Below are 14,774 nucleotides of genomic sequence, written 5' to 3' on the forward strand. Positions count from 1 at the left end.
AGAATATCTCACAGTTTTATTAAGGTAAAAAGTTACTGAATGGAGAAGCAGTGAAGTAGTAATTTTACTAATCCTCCTATACTTTGCTATTGTTTAGTCACTAAGTCGTATCCAACACTTTTGTGACTCCATCGACAAGAGCCACCGGGTTCCTCTGTCCATGGATTTCCCAGGCAAGAATACTGGAGTGGGTTGCCATTTCCGTCTTCAGAGGATCTTCCCCACCCAGGGAGGAATTCATGTCTCCTGCATTGCAGGTGCAGGGGAAGTTCAATCATTGCATATTTAGAGAAAGTTTAATAGGCCAGATTTAGACCAGGATTTTATGTTCCTGAAGTTATATGATGGTTTTCTGAAATTCTATGATGGAATCTCTTAAAGACTTTAATTCTAAAGTAGACTTATTTTAAGTCTAAAAATTAATTGATAATCTTTTGTCTAAGAAGTATTTATAAATTTAAATAGCTACTATTTTCAAGTAATAATTTTTATTTAATAGAGTACTCAAGCAAGCACTCAAATTTTAAAACATTTGTTTCTAGAAATATATATTCATTGTTTTAAAAGTGCTTCCACATTCCCCCTTCTCCCCTTGAACTACATTTTTTACAGTTATTTGGCTTATATTCACATTTGACACTTTGGCATTTACAAAATCATATCTCCCACTGGCTCTGAAAATGTAATATTTGAAATGTGCAGTGTTTGTCCACAGTTGGCTAGTTTATCATTTTGTGCTTATATGATTTAGTTTTACCTAATGATGCATTTTCTTTCTACTTAGGTGAAATAAGAGAAAAACCAGTTCAGGCACATCATTCAATAAAATCTAATGTGTACAGCCATCTTCTTTGCAATTTGAATCAGTGATGATTAATAGTTGCCTTTTATTGGTTTTCTTTCCTTGGTTTTATAATTAATTGTTGGATTTTAACTATGAAAATCTCAATACTTCAAATTTAAAGAAAGAAATCTAAGTTCTTTGGGGCCATTACAAACTATGGAGAGGACTGTTAGTCACTCAGTCATGTCTGACTCTTTGCGAACCCATGGACCATTACCTGCCAGGCTCCTCTGTCCATGGGATTCTCCCGGCAAGAGTACTAGAGTGCGTTGCCGTGCTCTCCTCAGGAAAGCATGAAGATCAGGGGATCTTCCTGAACCCAGGACTCCTGCATTGCAGGTAGATTCTTTACTGTCTCAACTATAAGAAAGTCCCTTTACAAAAGCATAGCAAAAGTAAAATAGAGATGAGGAGGAGTAAGAACACAAGAGAGAAAAGAAAAGTAGGGAAGAATGAGGAGCAGTAGACCAAAGGGGGAAAAGAAAATATAAGGAAAAAAACTTGTGATTATAGAATTGAAAAGACTATAGTCAACTCCAATAATTCACATCCATGTGCTTTCTGGACATTCAGAAACCTAAGATCATGGCATCCAGTCCCATCACTTCATGGCAAATAGATGGGGAAACAGTGTCAGACTTTATTTGGGGGGGCTCCAAAATCACTGCAGATGGTGATTGCAGCCATGAAATTAAAAGACGCTTACTCCTTGGAAGGAAAATAATGACCAACATAGATAGCATATTAAAAAGCAGAGACATTACTTTGCCAACAAAGGTCTGTCTAGTCAGGGCTATGGTGTTTCCAGTGGTCATGTATGGATGTGAGAGTTGGACTGTGAAGAAAGCTGAGGACCGAAGAATTGATGCTTTGGAACTGTGGTGTTGGAGAAGACTCCTGAGAGTCCCGTGGACTGCAAGGAGATCCAACCAGTCCATTCTTAAGGAGATCAGTCCTGGCTGTTCATTGGAAGGACTGATGCTGAAGCTGAAACTACAATACTTTGGCCACCTGATGCGAAGAGCTGACTCATTGGAAAAGACCCTGATGCTGGGAAAGATTGAGGGCAGGAGGAGAAGGGGACGACAGAGGATGAGATGGTTGGATGGCATCACCGACTCGATGGACATGGGTTTGGGTGGACTCCAGGAGTTAGTGATGGACAGGGAGGCCTGGTGTGCTGCAGTTCATAGGGTCACAAAGAGTTGGACACGACTGAGTGACTGAACTGAACTGAACTGATAGTCTCTCAGTGTCCCTTCCATCCTTCACCCCTTTAATAACAGCACCCATAGAGATGGGCACATTTCCCAGTGCTCTGTGCAGTGGATACTGCCACATTACTAAGTTTGGGCTAAAAGGATGTGAAGATAAATGATGTACGTAACTTCCAGGTCATCTCCTTAAAGAGGGAGCACTCTGCACTGGAATCTCCTTTTCTCTTTCTCTCTGGCTCAGAGGTCATGATGGCATGCACAGGTGCCTTATAACCAGATATAGAGGCAATATGATGAGAAGTGCAGAATCACCCAGCAGAGAGCATCTATGGATGTCCAGCCTGAACTGAACCACCTGCCCTCCTGGAAATAAACATAGATTCTGTTTAAGACACTGATTTATTTAAGTTTCTACTGGAACATTTTAGCCTATTCCTTAATAATACAGCATGATGCCTATAATTTCTTATAAAAGAGAAAATCATTAATTAGCACCTATAAGAAATATCATCCCTTGTATAATTAAAAAAAAGCAATAATTGATATACCTACCCTATGCCTGGCCCTAAGGGAGATGATGGAGCTGGGATAGAAATTAAAAGGTAAGCATGATTCTTACTCTCATGGAGCTTTAATTCTGCACTAAAACAGGCATTTTTTAAATCCAAATAATTAAATAACTATAAGATCCATTGTTAGAAAATGGAAGCAAAAATTATCTTGGTAGTAAACAATTAGGGAATAAATCTTAATCCTCTTTCACATTCTTCAGGTTTCCACTAAATTATCAGTTTATCAGAGGTTTATATGTATCACATCCCACTGGGCTTCATTTTACTTAACTCATTACTTTGATAAAAATATCCTTGTTTTCTTCCACTAAAATTCTCTTTTACATAAACAATTTGAGTGAGTTTGTTTGGGGAACCAAATGGTCCCTAAGTAAATGAGGACGATAAACTTTGAAAATGCATATGAGTGTTGTATTTGATTCAAATAATAGATTTCATTTTTATATAGCATCTATTTCTCCACAAAACATATGAATTTATTTTTATTTTAAAATGAGATTCTGGAATACCATTTCAAGCTTGAACAATTCCAATGGAAAGAATCCAAAGTGGCATTCCAGCATATTTCTTCACAAAAATACAATTGTTCAGCACATTGTGACTTCTAAAGCTCTTTCATGTACTATAGAGGAAAATGGAAAATTGCATCATACTGTAGAAAATAGAACTCTCTCCCAAGTATTTATGTTCAAGAGTATGAGCACAGTCACAGCTCATACATTTTCCAGTTAATTGCTCAGGTGTTCACTTGGCCAATCACAGAAGTCCAAAACTTTCCAGCTGTATTATAAAGCCAAAACTTTCCTGTGCCATCCCAACATCTTTGGACATCACAGGGTCCCAACAGCCTCATGGTGAGTTCTGCTGCTCTGAACAGATATGTCATTCAGCCGGAAGAAAAGCTCAGTTCCTTTATCATTTGGACCAGCTGTACCTCACTTGGTCCTCAACACAACAGTGACTCTTCTGCCAGCCTCAGAATTTATTTGGATAAGCCAATTGCCTCTTTCTGCACACACTGAGGGGCACCTCATCTCTTTGTTACTACTAAACCTGCCTCAGGCAGCTGCTCTTTGTTCACTCTATTCCTATGTGGCCCTGCAGGGCAGGCAGTATCCTCCTCCCCTGGGTTAAGAGTTGTTGTTGTTCAGTCATGTTCAGTCATGACTTTTTGCATCCCCATGGACTATAGCATGCCAAGCCTCCCTGTCCCTCACCATCTCCTGGAGTTTGCCCAAGTTCATGTGCATTGCAACAGTGATGTCATTCAGCCATCTCATCCTCTGACACCCTCTTTTCCTTCTGCCCTCAATCTTTCCCAGCATCAGGGACTTTTCCAATGAGTCGGCTGTTCGCATCAGTCAGCTGGAGCTTTGGCTTCAGCATTTTGGGTTGAGAGCACATGTGTCTAATAAACTGCTCTCTATTCCATCTGTCCAGTGTCAGGTACTACATGTTTGTCATTGTGTGTAATTTAAGGTGTAGGGTCCCTCCCTCATCAACATGGTGAACAGGAGATGATTAGAACACCCACTGAGACCTCCCTTGCAAAATAACCAGAAGCCTCAGGGACTGAGTCCAAAACCCCAGCAGAGAGAGGACTCAAGTCTGATCAGCTCACTAGTGCCCTTGTTTCATCTTGTCACACCCTCCCACTGCTATTGAGGAACAGATGAAAATCTTTGGAATCTTGCATGAAGCATTTCTCCTCCCTGTGGATATTGTAGTGGTCCCCACCTTGGGGAGCAAAATGGCAGCTTTGTTTATTCTTGATCACTTTCTTATACATTGTCTCCCAGAGCCTTTTAAAGTTAGCTACATTTTAAAGTATCTTTAACTTTAGCAATAGCCTATTCCATAAACAGTTTTACACAATATCTGAGTTCTTTTCATGAATTTAGTCTTCCCCATTCCTCAAGGTCATTTAATTTCAGGACTTTATTCTCCCTACTACAGTTCATAATCTTTACTATTTTATTTTTTTCACAAAGAACTCTCTAATTTAGACTTTAATAGTTTTGAAGTTGGGATATTGGAACTTTCCTTCCCCAAATGCCCTAAATTCATTACGAACATTTTTTAACTCTCTATTTAGTGGCTTAGTAAAAATCCACCTGCCAAGCAGGAGATGTAGGTCTGCTCCTTGGGTTGAGAAGATCCCTTGGAGAAGGAAATGGCAACCCACTCCAGTATTCTTGCCTGGGAAATTCCATGGACAGAGGAGCCTGGCGTGGTACCAAAAGAGCAGCACAGCTTAGAAACTAGACAACAGCAACAATGATTTAGTGGCTAACTTCATATCTCAATCGAGAAATTTTGCTAAACTTTCATTTTTACGAAATCTCTGACTCAAAGAGGTCTCAGCTACATTGCATTTGTATAGCTAAAAGTTTGCACCATCTCACTTTTACCAAGACACGGAAACAACTTAAGCGTTCATCAGGAGACGAATGGATGAAGAAGATATGGTATGTATACATACAATGGAATATTACTAAACTAAGGAAACAGTGCCATTTGCAGCAACATGGATGGACAGAAAAAACAAACTTATGGTTACTAGAGGGGAAGAGGAGCAGATAAATTGGGAATATGGCATGAATAGATATATATTACCATATATATTAAAAAATAAACAAGGATTTACTGTATAGCACAAGGAACTGCATTTAATATCTTGTAATAAACTATAATGGAAGAGAACTTTAAAAAATAATGTAGATATATACACATATATGTATAGCAAATCACTTTGCTCTACACCTGAAACCGGCACAATGTTGTAAACCAACTATATTCAATTTAAAAAATTATCTGGAATTTCGTTCCCTGGACTAAAGCAACAAGAGAAACAGATCTACCTTATTACACACAGATAGAAGGAGGGAGTCTTGTGTGGTGATAAAGACATCAGTCTCTAGAAGATTTATGAATGTTACTAATAAGTGCATCATCAACTCAATGGACATGAGTTTGAGCAAACTCTGGGAAATGGTGAAGGACAGGGATGTTTGGCATGCTGCTGTTCATGGAGTCACAAAGAGTTGGACACGACTTAACCACCTGAACAACAACAACAAATTAACAAGTGAAGAACAAAGTCCAGAATACCAGTATCATTTGTTTTCTTTCTAATCTAAGTTGTCTTTTTTTTTTTTTCCTTTTCCATTTGCAGATAGAAATGGAAAAGTTGCAGATAACAGGGGAACTTTCCTATTGATGGGTTGAACTTCTCTAACTAATCATATTTTAATTAAAAACTTGATTAGGTCACTCTCAGTTGTTCCCTTCTATTTCTCCATACTTATTTCCTTCATAGCTCAGTCAGTACAGAATCTGCCTGCAATGCAGGAGACCCAGGTTTGATACCTCAGTCAGGACCTCTGACTTTCTTGTGATATCTCTCTTACCTATTATCTTGTATTACTCTCTATTTGTACTCTATCATTTAACTATGTGACTTTGGTCAAGTTACTTGATATTTCTGAAACTCAGTTCCTTCATCCAAAAGATGGGGATTAGGAAAAACCTTTCTCTTATGTTTTCTCTGGCTTTCAGAGATGCAACACAGTAAGTACCCATATAGTGCTGGCCCTTAATGAGGGGATTTAAATTTAAATGTTTATCTCCAGTAGTATATTCTTTCTTTTCATTTAGAGCCCCTTAGCATATGATTGGAGAAGGCAATGGCAACCCACTCCAGTACTCTTGCCTGGAAAATCCCATAGAAGGAGGAGCCTGGTAGGCTGCAGTTCATGGGGTCACTAAGAGTCGGACACAACTGAGTGACTTCACTTTCACTTTTCGCTTTCATGCATTGGAGAAAGAAATGACAACCCACTTCAGTGTTTTTGCCTGGTGAATCCCAAGGATGGGAGAGCCTGGTGGGCTGCCGTCTATGGGGTCACACAGAGTCGGACATGACTGAAGCGACTTAGTAGCAGCAGCAACATATGATTATAATAAATACTTACATAGAAACAAGAACAATTTTGAGGACATTATAATTGCACTGAGGACATTTGATTGCATTATAATCATGGATTTTATTGTGTCTCCTTATGCATGTAAATGTAGACACACAGATATACACACAAAGTCTGACACTCATGCAAGCCCACAACTGAGTATTGTGTTGAGATCCCTTTAATTTGAGAAGTGAAGAGACTGTAGAAGATTTTCATTTTAAGACCTCTACCTTCTTTGGCAGATGGGGTAGGATAATTCTAAGGAGGTTGCCCATTTCCAAGGTCACATTGTTATAACTGATATGGTATAAAGCAGAAAACTGACCTTCTGATAGCAGGCCATTTTCTATTTTGTTTACTACCTGTTACATGGCCTTGGGCAGAGAGCTGGGCACTGCTTAGCAAGTAAACAGCAACAGCAACAGGATGGCCATAATCAAAAAGACGCAAAAGAACAGGCAAAGGCAAGTGTAAAAATAAACGGAATCTTTATACATTTCTTAGTGGCAGCTTAGTCGTTCAGTCATGTCCAAGCCTTGCGACACCATGGACTGTAGACCACCAGGCTCTTCTGTCCATGGGATTTCTCAGGCAAGAATACTGGAGTGGGTTGCTATTTCCTTCTCCAGGGGATCTTCCCAACCCAGGGATCAAACCCAGGTCTCCTGCATTGCAAGCGAATCATTTACCAACTGAGCTACCACATGTAATATTGTGCAGACACTTTGGAAAACAGTTTGGCATTTCCTACAAAGCATAAAGACAGAGTTACTATGTGGCCCAATAACTCTACTTTGAAGTACATATGCAAGAGAAAATCATTTTAATGCAAAAACCTTGTGCACAAATTTTTCAAAGCAGCATTCCTCACAAAGCCAAAAAGTAAAACCAACTCAAGTGTCCATCAACTGATGGATGAGTAAGCAAAATATTATCTGCCATGAAAGAAATGATGTACTGATAAATGCTACAACATTGATGAAACTTGGAAGACTGTGCTAAATGAAACAAGACAGTCATATATGGTATGTTTGCAATTATATTAAACGTCTATAATAGGCAAATCTGTAGGAGTAGAATGTAGATTAATGATTGTTTATGGCTAGAGAAGAAGGAAGGAGGAGAGGGCGGCAACAGAGAGTGACAGCTAATGAGTGTGGGGTTTCTTTTGTGAGTGATGAAAATGCTTTAAACTTAGATTATACTGATGATCGCACAACTCTGAATATACTAAAATCCATTAAATTGTACACTTTGGTGAATTTTATGGCATGTAAATTGTATTTCAGTAAAGATGTCTGAAAATAGAATAAAATGTAATATGAGGAGAAGAAAAGCCTTAGGGTAAACAATTTTTCTTTTCAAAAGTGAAGTCTTTTTACACTAAAGATTAAAAGAAACAAATTAATCAGAAACAAAAACATATGTATCTTTGGCAAAAAAAAATAATTACTGGTCTGCCACCTTACAAAAAATGTTAAGTGTTAGCCAAAATGAAATCCATTTTATAAAAAAAATCTCTATAGATTTTTCCAGGCTAACAGCAACTTTGAGGGGTCAACCTCATGAAAGGGGAAATATTCTGAAGAGATTGGATTTTAGAGCATAAAATTGAATCCAGAGAATCCTAAACCTTTTTGAAGCATTTGAATCTGTGGAGACTTACCCCAAAGCACAGCAGTCTTCTCATTACATTATGTGCAGGTATTAGAAATGGTCTATTTTTACAACCAAAAAAAAAAATGCCTTGCAAAATTCAAGGTGATTTTTTTCTTTCATCCTGTGATGAACCATCTTACCTGCAGGTTATTATTATTTCTATCATGTTGCAGTGCCTAATTATTTATATAGTATATTAGTAGTAGTACACATGGTCAGAAACAAGCCTTGTTAAAGCAGCACTTTTTAAGAAGCTTTCAATCTATATGTCTATCTACATATTTGTATTACTTTGAGGAGAGATAGTAGTTTAGCAGAAGAGAACGCTCCACCAATTAAGAATTGCTGGCTTATAACACCATTTTTTCTTACTGTTTCCTGCAATTTTCAGCTTTAATCCTTCACAAGTCACTTAAAAATCCTGACCCATATTTTCCTCAGCCAAAACAAAACAACAACAAAGCTCAGAAATTTGAGGACTAAACCTGTAACTGCTTATGTTCTTAGTTTTCCTTTAATGTAGGTAGCAAACTACAACTTTTTCATTGACCGTAGTCATATTTGGTTGTCAATTCCTGTGCCTTCACACATTTGTTGTAGCACTGGATATGTTGGTATTACAGATAGCCGGTATCTTGAGTACAATCTTCTTTTCAGTGCTATAATCAACCTCTGTGAATGCAAAATATTAATATAAGTCTGTTACACATAACAGCCTTAGATGTGTGGCATTTTAGGGGAGGAAGATTTAAAGGCTTTCATGCATTAAAAAATGCAGGGCAAGAGGACAGCAACCAAGGGCTAGGAATTAAGAGTGAGGAATTAGAATGCAATCTGCATGGGGAATCTGGAACTTGAGGTGATAGTAAAGCCTTCTCCTAGAAAATATTTGGAAGTATTTGTGCTATCGTATATGAGTATCTAATGAATCACCCAGAAAGCTGGATGATTTGGAGACATTTTGGCAAATTCCACATCAAATTATTAGCACTGTTATATCTATGAAGTGGAAATTAGGTGGGGTAGGGATGGGAATGGAGGACAAAAAGTAATATTTTTCTAAATATTATGTATAATATTTCTATATGTTTTACCTTTTTACAAGCTTTGTGGGTTTTGAAATCATCTCCTTTAACAAGTGTTCCCAGCTAGTTCTATCAAAGGTAGAATTAGTCAGTCTCTTCTCCATGATCTTCTCAAAGGCAGGGACCGTGTTTAGCAAGCACCAAACACATGCAAGTCATTTAATACATATTTGTTGAATGGCCATTTTCTTTAACACCATTATTTCATAGATTTGATAGATGAGGAGTAAGAACTTAAATGATTGATGCAGGATGACTTTCTCAAACTGTGATCTCTGGACCATTAATATCAATATATCCTTGAAACTTGTCAGAAATGCAATTCTTGAGCCCTACTCCACACCTGTTGGCTTCCCTTTTGGTTCAGCCGGTAAAGAATCTGCCTACAATGTGGGAGACCTGAGTTCGATCCCTGGGTTGGGAAGATCCCCTGGAGAAGGGAATGGCTACTCACTCGAGTATTCTGGCCTGGAGAATTCCATGGACTGTATAAACCATGGGGTCACACACAGTCGGAGATGACTGAGTGACTTTCACTTTCACGTTTCACTCCACACCTCAGTTCAGTTCAGTCACTCAGTCATGTCCGACTCTTTGCGACCCCATGAATCGCAACACACCAGGCCTCCCTGTCCATCACCAACTCCCAGAGTTCACTCAGACTCACGTTCATCGAGGCAGTGATGCCATCCAACCATCTCATCCTCTGTTGTCCCCTTCTCCTCCTGCCTCCAATCCTTCCCAGTATCAAAGTCTTTTACAATGAGTCAACTCTTCTCATGAGGTGCCCCAAGTACTGGAGTTTCAGCTTTAGCATCATTCCTTCCAAAGAAATCCCAGGGCTGATCTCCTTCAGAATGGACTGGTTGGATCTCCTTGCAGTCCAAGGGACCCTCAAGAGTCTTCTCCAACACCACAGTTCAAAAGCATCAATTTTTCGGGACTCAGCCTTCTTCACAGTCCAACTCTCACATTCATACATGACTACTGGAAAAACCATAGCCGTGACTAAACGGACCTTAGTCGGCAAAGTAATGTCTCTGCTTTTGAATATACTATCTAGCTTGGTCATAACTTTTCTTCCAAGGAGTAAGCATCTTTTAATTTCATGGCTGCAGTCACCATCTGCAGTGATTTGGGAGCCCAAAAAAATAAAGTCTGACACACTTTCCACTGTTTACCCATCTATTTCCCATGAAGTGATGGGAAAAGATACCATGATCTTCGTTTTTGAAATGTTGAGCTTTAAGCCAACCTTTTCACTCTCCACTTTCACTTTCATCCAGAGGCTTTTTAGTTCCTCTTCACTTTTTGCCATAAAGGTGGTGTCAACTGCATATCTGAGGTTATTGATATTTCTCCTGGCAATCTTGATTCCAGCTTGTGTTTCTTCCAGTCCAGCGTTTCTCATAATGTACTCTGCATATAAGTTAAATAAGCAGGGTGACAATATACAGACTTGACGTACTCCTTTTCCTATTTGGAACCAGTCTGCTCTTCCGCGTCCAGTTCTAACTGTTGCTTCCTGACCTGCATACAGATTTCTCAAGAGGCAGGTCAGGTGGTCTGGTATTCCCATCTCTTTCAGAATTTTCCACAGTTTATTGTGATCCACACAGTCAAAGGCTTTGGCATAGTCAATAAAGAAAAAGTAGATGTTTTTCTGGAACTCTTGCTTTTTCCATGATCCAGCAAATGTTGGCAATTTGATCTCTGGCTCCTCTGACTTTTCTAGAACCAGCTTGAACATCAGGGAGTTCACAGTTCACATATTGCTGAAGCCTGGCTTGGAGAATTTTGAGCATTACTTTACTAGCATGTGAGATGAGTGCAATTGTGCGGTAGTTTGAGCATTCTTTGGCATTGCCTTTCTTTGGGATTGGAATGAAAACTGACGTTTTCCAGTCCTGTGGCCACTGCTGAGTTTTCCAAATTTGCTGGCATATTGAGTGCAGCACTTTCACAGCTTCATCTTTCGGGGTTTGAAACAGCTCAACTGGAATTCCATCACCTCCACTAGCTTTGTTTGTAGTGATACTTTCTAAGGCCCACTTGACTTCACATTCCAGGATGTCTGGCTCTAGATGAGTGATTACACCATCGTGATTATCTGGGTCGTGAAGATCTTTTTTGTACAGTTCTTCTGTGTATTCTTGCCACCTTTTCTTAATATCTTCTGCTTCTGTTAGGTCTATACCATTTCTGTCCTTTATCGAGCCCATCTTTGCATGAAATGTTCCCTTGGTATTTCTCATTATCTTGAAGAGATCTCTAGTCTTTCCCATTCTGTAGTTTTCCTCCATTTGTTTGCATTGATTGCTGAAGAAGTCTTTCTTATCTCTTCTTGCTATTCTTTGGAATTCTGCATTCAGATGCTTATATCTTTCTTTTTCTCCTTTGCTTTTCGCTTCTTTTCTTTTCACAGCCATTTGTAAGGCCTCCCCAGACAGCCATTTTGCTTTGCTTTTTTGCATTTCTTTTCCATGGGGATGGTTTTGATCCCTGTCTCCTGTACAATGTCAGGAACCTCATTCCATAGTTCATCAGGCACTCTATCTATCAGATCTAGGCCCTTAAATCTATTTCTCCCTTCCACTGTATAATCATAAGGGATATGATTTAGGTCATACCTGAATGGTCTAGCGGTTTTCCCTACTTTCTTCAATTTAAGTCTGAATTTGGTAATAAGGAGTTCATGATCTGAGCCACAGTCAGCTCCTGGTCTTGTGTTTGTTGACTGTATAGAGCTTCTCCATCTTTGGCTGCAAAGAATATAATCAATCTGATTTTGGTGTTGACCATCTGATGATGTCCATGTGTAGAGTCTTCTCTTGCATTGCTGGAAGAGAGTGTTTGCTATGACCAGTGCATTTTCTTGACAAAGCTCTATTAGTCTTTGCCCTTCTTCATTCCACATTCCAAGGCCAAATTTGCCTGTTACTCCAGGTGTTTCTTGACTTCCTAGTTTTGTAATGCAGTCCCCTATAATGAAAAGGACATCTTTTTGGGGTGTTAGTTCTAAAAGGTCTTGTAGGTCTTCATAGAACTGTTCAACTTCAGTTCCTTCAGCATTACTGCTTGGGGCATAGACTTGGATTACCAAGATAATGAATGGTTTGCCTTGGAGACGAACAGAGATCATTCTCTCGTTTTTGAGATGACATCCAAGTACTGCATTTCAGACTCTTTTGTTGACCATGATGGCTACTCCATTTCTTCTGAGGGATGCCTGCCCGCAGTAGTAGATATAATGGTCATCTGAGTTAAATTCACCCATTCCAGTCCATTTTAGTTCGCTGATTCTAGAATGTCAACATTCATTCTTGCCATCTCGTTTGACCACTTCCAATTTGCCTTGATTCATGGACCTGACATTCCAATTTCCTCTGCAATATTGCTCTTTACAGCATCGGACATTGCTTCTATCACCAGTCACATCCACAACTGGGTATTGTTTTTGCTTTGGCTCCATCCCTTCATTCTTTCTAGAGTTATTTCTCCACTGATCTCCAGTAGTATATTGGGCACCTACTGACCTGAGTTCCTCTTTCAGTATCCTATCATTTTGCCTTTTCACACTGTTCATGGTGTTCTCAAGGCAAGAATACTGAAGTGGTTTGCCATTCCCTTCTCCAGTGGACCACATTCTGTCAGACCTCTCCACCATGACCAGCCCGTCTTGGGTTGCCCCACGGGCATGGCTTAGTTTCATTGAGTTAGAAAAGGCTGTGGTCCTAGTGTGATTAGATTGACTAGTTTTCTGTGAGTATGGTTTCAGTGTGTCTGCCCTCTGATGCCCTCTTGCAACACGTACCATCTTACTTGGGTTTCTCTTACCTTGGTCATGGGGTATCTCTTCATGGCTGCTCCAGCAAAGAGCAGCTGCTGCTCCTTACCTTGGATGAGGGGTGTCTCCTCACCGCCGCCCTTCCTGACCTTCAACATGGGATGGCTCCTCTAGGCCCTCCTTCACCCAGGCAGCCACCGCTCCTTGGATGTGGGCTTGATCCTCCCACCCACCACCCCTGGCCTCGGGCGTGGGGTGGCTCCTCTCAGCCACAGCCCCTGATCTCAGATGCAGGTAGCTCCTCTTGGGCACCGTCTCTGGCCTTGGACGCGGAGTTAGGTCCTCTCGGCTGTTCCTGCGCTGTCGCAGCCTGGCACTCTCGGCTTCTGCCCCTGACCTCGGACGTGGGGTAGCTCCTCTCGGCCGTGCCTCCAGCCGGTCGCAGCCGCCCACGCTTAGTGCACCGGCCAGTGGCAGCTGCCTTCCCCAAACTCTGGAAGTGGGCCCCAGAGATCCATGTTTTAATAAGCCTTTCCATTGATTCTGATGTGCTTTCAATGTGAGAACCACTGCCCAAAGGTAACATGGCTGGTATGAAACAGTCAAAAAACAGATCCTCAAATGATTTAAATAAGCTTATATTGAATTATAATGTAAGTAAAAATACATTCAATACTAGAATAAATCTTTTTAACTTATTTTTCTCTATGGAACAAAACAAATCTATTTTGTACTTGTATTATTTAATTTTACCTCTCTGGATATATAAATTCTTTCTTTGCCATAATGCTAAAATGTAAAATGAAATGACCAACTCGAAAATACAAAGTTTACTCGCTGACATATAAGGCATCTCATTTTCACAGGCAAATCGCTTTAAACCAAACATATATAATTTTACTGAATCTGTTGCTGGTGAATTTGAAGTTATTTCTCTGTCATGAAAGAATTCAAAGACAGGTTAAGAAACTAAAGTCAAAGTTTATTTAAGCAAGGATACATTCTCAGAGGGAGAGTGGGCAGGCAGTTTGGGAATTGCCTAGCTGGGTCTCTCTGGAAAGACAGTTAAACGGGGCATACAAACAAAGGGGGAATGAGAAGTTTGGGGGTTGATTTCTATGATTTTCATCCAGGCAGCTTTTTCCTGAGGGTAGGAGGGATTCTTGTCCCCATCTAGCTTAGATCAGAAGTGTCTTGGATTTGGTGCATGATTAGTACTTCTTATTTGTAAGTCTGACCTCAAGCATAGCCTGCTGGGTTCCTCTGTCCATGGGATTTTCCAGGCAAGAATACTGGTGTGGTTTGCCATTTCCTTCTCCATGGGATCTTCCAAACCCAATCAAACCTGTCTCCTGTATTGACAGGTGGATTCTTTACCACTGAGCCCAATCTTACTATAATAAGAGCACAATGAGCAAAAGGTTATGTTTGGACACAGGAGATTTCTGCCTTTCCTCACATTTCTTTGTCTGCTACTCAAACAGTTATCCAAAATGCATCAGTTCAGTTCAGTAGCTCAGTCGTGTCCGACTCTTTGCGATCCCATGAATCACAGCATGCCAGTCCTCCCTGTCCATCACCATCTCCCGAAGTTCACTCAGACTCATGTCCATCGAGTCCGTGATGCCATCCAGCCATCTCA

This window comes from Budorcas taxicolor, chromosome 6, assembly GCF_023091745.1.
Source record: "Budorcas taxicolor isolate Tak-1 chromosome 6, Takin1.1, whole genome shotgun sequence".
Taxonomy (NCBI): Eukaryota; Metazoa; Chordata; class Mammalia; order Artiodactyla; family Bovidae; genus Budorcas; species Budorcas taxicolor.